The 9,119-nt window shown below is 34.4% G+C and overlaps 1 pseudogene; it reads left to right on the top strand.

Moving 5' to 3' along the window:
* LOC101577529 overlaps positions 1-9,119 on the top strand; it is a 40,930-nt pseudogene that overhangs the window by 17,950 nt on the left and 13,861 nt on the right.

A 9,119-nucleotide genomic window follows, 5' to 3' on the forward strand; every position in this document is an offset into this window, starting at 1 on the left:
CCTGAGAAGTGTGTGTTCATCTCAGATGCCCATTTCTGGATGAGGTCTTTAAATTTTGGGGCCCTGATGTTTTTTATTTCTTTATTAATTCTAGAGAGCAGACCTTTGTCTGAGTACTTATTTGTCAAGATTTTTAACTCTAAATTTTTAAATTCCAAATTGTTATAGTCACCTTATGTTAGAAATGTCTAAGCTTTAAACTTACTCCACTAAGTGGATTGATATCCATTTATATGATGTGTTAACCTTTGAGTAACAATTCTTATAGGTAATAAAAAAGAACACAAGGAGAATGAACTATTTGAGATATTTTATAGTTATTTTAATACTTCAAACCAATTAATAGAAATTGCAGATATGAAAAAATCTGTTATCCTTCATCTCTAAACAGAAATGAAATTGCCTCATTATTGGGTCACTTCTCTAAGTCATTGGGTTCACTATAAACAAGTAGTTTCTTTCTGAGTCACTGCAATTGAATAAATAAAAATCTAAGTATAAAATGACTTGTTATTAAACATTTAAAATGAAACAAATCAGTATTTTCTTTGTTCACAATAAATCTATGCTTTTAATAGAAATTGTCAAATTATTACTTATAATTTCTGAGCATGTATAACTCAGCTCTTCTTTAAAAAACTAAGTGAAAACATTTATATTTTATTTTTAAGTTTTTAAGTTTTTATTTCTATTTTTTTTTTGCGGAACCAGGCATTGAACTCATGCCCTTGCACTTGCCATGAAAAGGCTCTACTGAGCCATCTCCCTGGCCCCTGAAGACATTTATTGAGACATTTAAAAAATTTTGTTAGGAAATGATGGTAACAATTTCCCCGTATAAGACGTTGGTCTAAAATCTTTTCATCAGGTTACACTAAAACCACCTTTACCAAAGACCATGCAAAAGCAGCGATCTTATTTCATGATGTGCTAATCTTTCTTTAGGAGGAGAATCTTAGAAGTTCCATCTAGTGTTTCATTCTAATCCACTTAATTCAACAAATTAGCAACAAGTATGTACATAGAAAACTATATTTCCTGCTGCTCTTCATGTCACAAAAGGAATGGTAGCAACTTCAGCATTAGAATAATTGATGGTGACACATACATTTAATTGCTCTTCTAAAGTTCTGAATACACTACTTAAACTCCCTTTTTGCTTTTGCTCAATGTACCTGTTACAAGAACATATCATTTTAATTCGATGATCAAATTCAGGATGCTTCTATAAATAAACTTACAAACTAATTTCAATTTCAGGATATAAAATTTTGAATCATTTCTTCTGACACTGTAAAGTTGCAGTAATTCATAGTTTTTCTGCCTTTCTATGTACTTTCCAAGCAGATCTTATCTATTGATAAAGAAAATGTGTGGGATGCTTGCAATACTAGAAGCTAAAATAAGATTATTCCCATTTTGTGATAAAGAAAATCACCTGAGATTTCAGTAAGATATCTGGCCACTGGGTAAAGAAAAACAAAGGGAAAAAATCTCATTAATGTCAACAATACAGAATTGTTTCAAATCCAGCTGAATTGCTCAGTATAATAAAAATGTGAACTTCAATAATGGTTGTTTATTTTTAGAAGCTGTTCAGGGCTTCATGTAATGATGCCGTTATGTACTTCAAATGGTTATTCCCTAAAGCCATCATGCTGAATGAAGAATTGCAGGAGCGTAGAAAATGTCTACCTCTTCTGAACTTCCCTAGTGTTTATTCCTTTAACCCAAAGTAAGACATAGAATAATTTTATAAATCATTGTTGTGTCCTATACCACTTTTTGCTTAGGTATAAATGTTACATTTTCCCAGAGCCTCTCACATTCACACTTACAGATCATATTCAAAGGAGTGCATAAAATAATTAAGAAAAATGTATTTATTGAAGAAAGTATTTTTGTTGCCTCATACAGCATAATGCTTTACTCAAATTAGAAACCTACTTAAGCCTGTTTTTAAAGTTCTAGTGACAGTAGCACAGCATTAGCACCAGCTGCTTACCCAGGCAGACATCAAGGGGAGGCTGAGGGTGTGCAAGAGGAAGTAATTGCCTATAAAACTTGAAAATTCCACGTCTGTGAGTGTGGGGCTGAATTCAGGACACTTAACAAGGGGCAAAGACTTCAAGAAAGTAACATTAAAGAAAGTACCAGTAATTCTAAAGCAGGGAAATTATAAAAAGCCTTCAGAGATATAGACAAAAAAAATCTTAATGGGAAAAACTATTGAGATTTCACTTTTAAGAAAGTTTTCATAACACATAAATAGAAGAAACAGGCTGATATCATGTGGATAGTTCAGAATAGAAATCATTAACTCCTTTTCTTATTATCATAGTTTTCTTTTATTTTGAAGAGTAAAAACAAGAGCAAGAAAAACAAAGGCAAAGACAGAAACCACGTAACATATAACAATACATTCATTACAGATTTTCAGAACAAGAATAGCTGGTTAACAGTGATTGATATATTATCAATTTTTATCATCAAATCTGTTGCTCAAACTAACAGATATAGTTACACAAGATGAGACATATGATTGAATATTACCATATTATTTTAAGAAGTCTTGAATTTTTATTCTTTCTCATTTTCTTTTATTACCTTTTTTAAGAAAAATATTTTAAAAATTAGTGTAGTACTAATTGATATGGCATTAGAAACAGTACACATTTAGAGACCAAACTGACAGATATTCCAAGCATGGTTTTAGTATTATATATTACTGTTCTCAATGTAGTTGCTTGCAATTACATTGAGTTCACAGATATCAGCATATTGACTGGGTGAGATTTCTACCCATTAAGTGCTATTTTCAAAAACCTGGTGGACATTCTTAGGAAAATTGCCTTATTCATCTTGTATATATAAAAATATGGTTTTTCCAATAACTTATTTCCTAAATTTTCACCTTTCTCTCTCTTCAATGTTTAATCCTTATGTTCTCTTTCTTTCCAGTTAACTGTGTTATACCTTTTGGTTCTTATTTCATCTTCCAAGTTTTTATAATAGAGAGCCAATATGGTGTTTATACATATGGGTCTGGCTTATTTCATTTATGAATATAGCTTCAAGTTGCATACATTTACCTACAAAGGGTTCGAGTTTGTTTTTCTTTATAGCCCAGTAATATTCCATTGTATAAAAACACCACATGTTTTTCATCCTTTCCTCAGGTGATGGGTATTTTGTTTGTTTCCAAAATTTGGCTATCACAAATTATGCCACTATAAACATGGGCTCACATGAATCACTATGATATATTTTCAGTTCTTTTGGGAAAATTCCCAGAAGGGGGATATAGCTGAATTGAATGGAATTTCCAGTCCTACTTGGGTAAGGAGTCTCCACTCTGATTTCCATAATTTTTTCACCAGTCTACATTCCCACCAGCAGTGGAGGATAACTTTTTTCCTGCAGCCTCTCCAACATTTGTTGTCGGTTGATTTCTTTATGATAACCATTCTTTCTGGGGTGAGATGGCATCTCAATGTTGTTTACATTTGCATTTCATGAATGGCTAGTAATGTAGAGCTTTTTTTCATGTACTTATTTGTCTCTTGTATTTCTTCCTCTGAGAAGTGTGTATTCATCTTGGATACCCATTTTTGGACTTAGTCTTTAAATTTTGGGACCCTAACGATTTTTAGTTCTTTATAAATTCTAGAAAGAAGACCTTTGTCTGAGTGATTACTAGTTAAGATGTTTTCCAAATTTGTGGGTTATCTTTTCACTCTGTTGATACTTTCTTTTGATGTGCAGAAACTACTCAATAAGAGGAGGCTCCAGTTATTAATTCTTTCAAGTATTTCCCATGAAGTTTGATTTTTGTTGATGAAATGTTTGCCTACCCGTATATCTTCAAGATTTCCACCTACTTTCTCCTCTAGGAGATTTAGTATTTCTGTTTTAATGTTTAGGTCTTTAGTCCATTTTGTGTCTATTTTAATGCATGGTGAGAGACCTGGGTCAAGTTTTAGTTTTTGGCATGTAGAGAACCAGTTTTTCCAGCACGATTTGTTAAAGAGACTATCTTTCTTCCAGTGAACATGTTTGGCCCCTTTGTCAAAATAAGATGGCTGAGTGTGTTTGTAGTTATGTCTACACCTTTTAATCTATTCCATTGATCCTTGGGTCTATGGTTTTGCCAATATCATGGTGATTCTATCACAGTAGCTTTGTAGTATAATTTCAAGTCAGGGATTTATAATGCCTCCTGTCTTGTCTTTGTTGCTCAGGATTGCCTTTGTTATTCCAGAGTTTTCCTGGTTCCAAATAAATATTAGGAATGATTTTTCTAGGTCTGTGTGGTATGATGGTGATATTTTGATAGGGATTGGATTATATCTGTATAAAAATTTTGAAGTATGGCCATTTTCACAATGTTGGTTCTTCCTATCCAGGAGCAAGAAATATCTTTCAATTTTCTGATTTTCTCTTCAATATTTTTTAGAGTACTGTAATTTTCATTGAATTGGTCTGTTACTTCTTTAGTTAGATTAATTCCTAAGTATTTTTTTTCGTGGTACTATTGTAAAGGGTATTGTTTCTCTAATTTCTCTCTCAGTGTGTTTGATACTATTGACTTCTGAATATTGATTTTGTAACCTGCCATGCTACTGAAATTGTGTATTAATTCTAATAGCTTCTTGGTGGGGCTTTTTGGTCTTCCAAGTAGAATATCATGTCACCTACAAATAATGATAGTTTACCTTATTTGCATATTTTTATTCCTTTTACTTCTCTCTCTTGTCTAATGGCTCTAGCTAATGATTCCAAAACTATATTGAACAGGAGTGGTGATAGAGATCATCCTTGTCTTGTATCTGATCTGAGAGTAAAAGATTTCTGTTTTCCCCATTTAGAATTATGTTAGCCATTGGGTTGTCATAGATAACATTTATCAGATTGAAGTAAAGACAATCTATCCCAATTTTCTGTAAGGTCTTGACCATGAATTAGTGTTGGAATTTGTCTACAAACTTTTCTGCATCAATTGAGACAATCATGTGGCTTTTGGATTTGGCTCTATTGATACAGTGTATTACATTTATAGATTTGCATATATTGAGCCATCCTTGCATCTGTGGGATGTATCTTACCTGGTCATGATGTATAATCTTCTTAATGATTTGCTGTGTTCTATTCCCTAAGATTTTGTTGAGTATTTTTGCATCTATATTCATGAGGGATATTGACCTGTAGTTCTCTTTTTCAGTTGAATCTTTCCCTGGTTTTGGCATCATTATAATACTTACCTCCAGGAATGATTTTGGGAGGACTGATTCCTTTTAAATTTCATTGAAGAATTTGAGGAGTATGGGAATCATATCTTTTGTAAATTTCTTGTAAAATTCAGATGTGACTCCATCAGGATCTGGACTTTTCTTTGTCAGTAAGTTTTTTTGTTATATTATGAACTTCATTGGCTAATATTGGGTTATTGAGAATTCTTATATCTTCTTGCTTTACTTTTGGTAATTTGTACTTTTCTATAATCAGTCCATTTTTCTATGCCTTTGATTCTGTGAAAGTAAAGATTTTCAAAGTAGCTCTTGTTTATCCTGTTCATTTCCACAGGGTCTGTGGTAATTTCACCCTTTTTATTCCTTATTGCTTGAATTTGAGTTTTTCTTCCCTCTTTTTGATGAGATTAGCTAGGGGCTTATCAATTTTATTTAATCTTTCAAAGAACCAGCTTTTTGATTTGTTAATTTTTTGCATTGTTTTATTTGTCTCCATTGCATCAATTTCTGCTCTAATCTTTATGATATCCTCCTGTCTTTGGGCTTTTGGCTTGGTTTGCTCTTCTTTTTCTAGACACCTGAGCTTTCACTTAAGAGTATTTATTTGTTCCCATTCTGTTTCTTAATGTGTGAGTTTACAGGTATAAATTTCTCTCTGAGAACTGCTTTCATTGCATCATCAAGACAAATTTTATAAGTGGTGCTTGAATTCTCATTGAATTATAGATATTTCTTAATTCTTTGTTTGATTTCATCTGTAACCCATTGGTTGCTTAGGAGAGTGTTATTTAATTTCCTTGTGTTTATGGGATTTTTGTGAGGGGGTGGTTGTCATTTATTTCTAGTTTCATTGCACTGTGGTCAGATGATACACATGGGATAATTTCTGCTTTCTTGCATATACTTAAGCATAACCTATGGAGTAGTATGTGCTCTATTTTAGAAAATGTCCCTTGTGCAGCTGAAAAGAATTTGTTTTCAGATGTTGTTATGTGAACCACTCTGCATATGTCCACTAAGTTCATTTGTTCAAATGTCTGGTTTAGTTCTGCTGCTTCTTTGCTAATTTTTTGTCTGCTTGACCTATTCTTTTGGGATAAAGGGGTATTAAAATTTCTTGTCAAGATTGTGGTATTAGATATTAGATATTTTTCATGCCCCTTAACATTTGTCTTTTACATTAATAGTTATAACCATGATGTATTGACTTATGTTTGTCATGTTATTTTCCTGCTCTTGTATACCTCTTTTTCTCCTGTGTTTAAATGTTTACCCTATTTGGTGGATTCTTTCCATTCTCATTTTGAAGTTGTGGTCATTTTGATCCACATCTAGAATACCTTTTTGTAGTCTGTGTAGGGCTGGCTTTGTCATCATGAAATCCTTCATTTGTTCTTTACCATAGAAGTATTTCATTTCTCAATTTAACTTGAGAGTTTTTACATGTGTGTGAGTTGCTATGATGGAAGTCAAGTGGAAGAAAGCTCATAGAAAGGAGCATAAAGTCTTCACAGAAAAAAAGTATACCAAATTTCAAAAAATAAGTGATTATATTTCTTCAAAGACACTTGCAAAATAGTTGTTAAAGAGAAGGGACCTAAGGTTGTGTGAAAGAAGTTTGAGACAAATACTGCAAAACCTGGGAAAAGCATGTGAAACAATTGAAAAATAAGCAACAAAGTGACAAAGCACCAAAAAGCAAATTTTAGCAAACAATTACATTCAACAACAAGAGAAAATTCCAGCCAGATACTAAAAGTGATGAATCAACATCCAAGAAACCAAAATGGGATGAGTTCAAGAAGAAGAAAGAACTAAAGCAGGCCAGGCATCTCAGTGGCAAAAACAACTATGACATTGTTCAAGCAAAACACATTTGGGAAATCTTAAGAAGAAAAGAGAGGCTGGGGAGATGGCTCAGTGGAATAAGTGCTTCCCTGGCAAGCACAAGGGCCTGAGTTCAATCCCTGGTTCTGAAAAAAAAAAAAGGAAGAAAATATTGTGACAAAGAAAAATGACTGAAGTTGACAAGTGATTTGCAGAATTTGATTCAAGGGAAAATTAAAACTATTGCATTTACACATGATTCCACTCATGTGAGTCTATGCTATATTCAGCATGGCAATGAAGCATAGAGAAAACAGGCTTTTGAAGAATTACAAGATGCTTTGGTTGAATTAAGCAAAGCCAAATATTCCAGAAATATTGTTAAGAAATTTCTCATGTATGGAAGTAACCACAGATTGCAAAAATAATCAGAAATTTTAAAGGCCATGTGAGGAAGATGTTGTGGCAAGCAGAAGCCTCAGCCATTATGGATTATGCATACAATGACTAAGCCATTCTGGAGCTGAGGAATGTGCTCCCTAAGGAGCTCTATGGGAACACATTTATAAGCTTAGTATCATCAATACAATCAAATGCCACCAAATGAGAGTACTGACCATAAGCCACTTTTTTGACATCGCTCATCATTGTTTTCAGAATTACTTTTCTGTCCTTGGGCATGCCATACCACAAGCAGCACATGGTCACTCAGGCACCGTCATGTGTGTGGGCCAGGTACACCACCTCATGGATGGCTTTGATCAGTTCTGATCTGAGTTTGTAAAGTTTGCAGAACACAAATTCTGGTCAAGGTGTTAGAAGTACAACTCCTATAATTAAAGCTTATTATGGATGAAATGAAACAGATTCTAACTCCAGTGGCTCAAAAGGAAGCTATGATTAGGCATTCATTAGCCCATAAAGTATTCTTGGACTTTTTTAACCTATGAAGCTCCAAAACTCCAATCAGAACTGATCAAAGCCACTCATGAGGCAGTGGTGTACCTGGCCCACACATATGATGGTTCCCGAGTGGCCATGCACTGCTTGTGGCATGGCATGTCCAAGGAGAAAAATAATTCTGAAAACAATGAAGACTGATGTTAAAAAAATGACTAATGGCCAATACTCTCATTTGATGGCATTTGATTGTATGGATGATACTAAGTTGGTAAAGCAGATGGTCATATCAGAAATTATCAATTCCTTTTGTAACATAATAAATGACAAATATGGAAGGAAGGTCTTGTTGTATTACTGAGCCCCAGAGACCCTGTGCATACAGTATCCAAGATCATTAAAGTTCTGCAAAATGAGACAGAAATGCAAACAGTAAGAAAGATACAGAGATCTGCCATCGTGAGCTCTTAGAATCTATTTCTCCAGCTTTTTTAAACTACCTACAGAGACGCAGAGCACAGGCGCTGAGAGTGAGTGAGACTGCCTGGGGCCTTCCGGATCCTGAATAGACCCAGAGCCCAGGCCCTGCATGTGAGTGAGACCACCCAGGGTGCGGATCTTTATTTGACCCAGAGTGCAGGCCCAGCAAGGAACCCTTCAGCAGAACTCCCTGCAAAGAGACAAGATCCACCCAGCTGATTCAGGAGCAGAACATCTTGCCAGAGAGACACAAACGGTTCAACTCTAATGCCTGCAGCAGAAAGAAGTGGAGCACAGCAGCCAGACCCAAAAAATACCCACCTGGAGGAATCTGAACTTCGTAGATCTGGACATGGTGCTAAGGTAATAACTCTTTCTAAGCTCTACACCAAAGGTCAGAAGACAGTGGTATACAAAATGACAAAGAGAAGGAACAAAATGCAGAATCAGGCCCCGAGTCCACCCAGTACAAATGCAGAAGACACTAGCACTGAGGAGACTGGAATTCACACACCAGATATCTCTGAAATAATAGTGTTGGCAGCAAAGAAACAACTGCAGAAAGGTATAGAAGAAATCAGATCAGAGATAATTTCTGAACTAAAAAATGTAGTGATAACTATAACCAAAGAAGTACTAAGTACTTCTAAAGAATACACTGAT

The sequence above is a fragment of the Octodon degus genome, unplaced genomic scaffold (genome assembly GCF_000260255.1).
Source record: "Octodon degus isolate 3935 unplaced genomic scaffold, OctDeg1.0 scaffold00191, whole genome shotgun sequence".
NCBI classification, from domain to species: Eukaryota; Metazoa; Chordata; class Mammalia; order Rodentia; family Octodontidae; genus Octodon; species Octodon degus.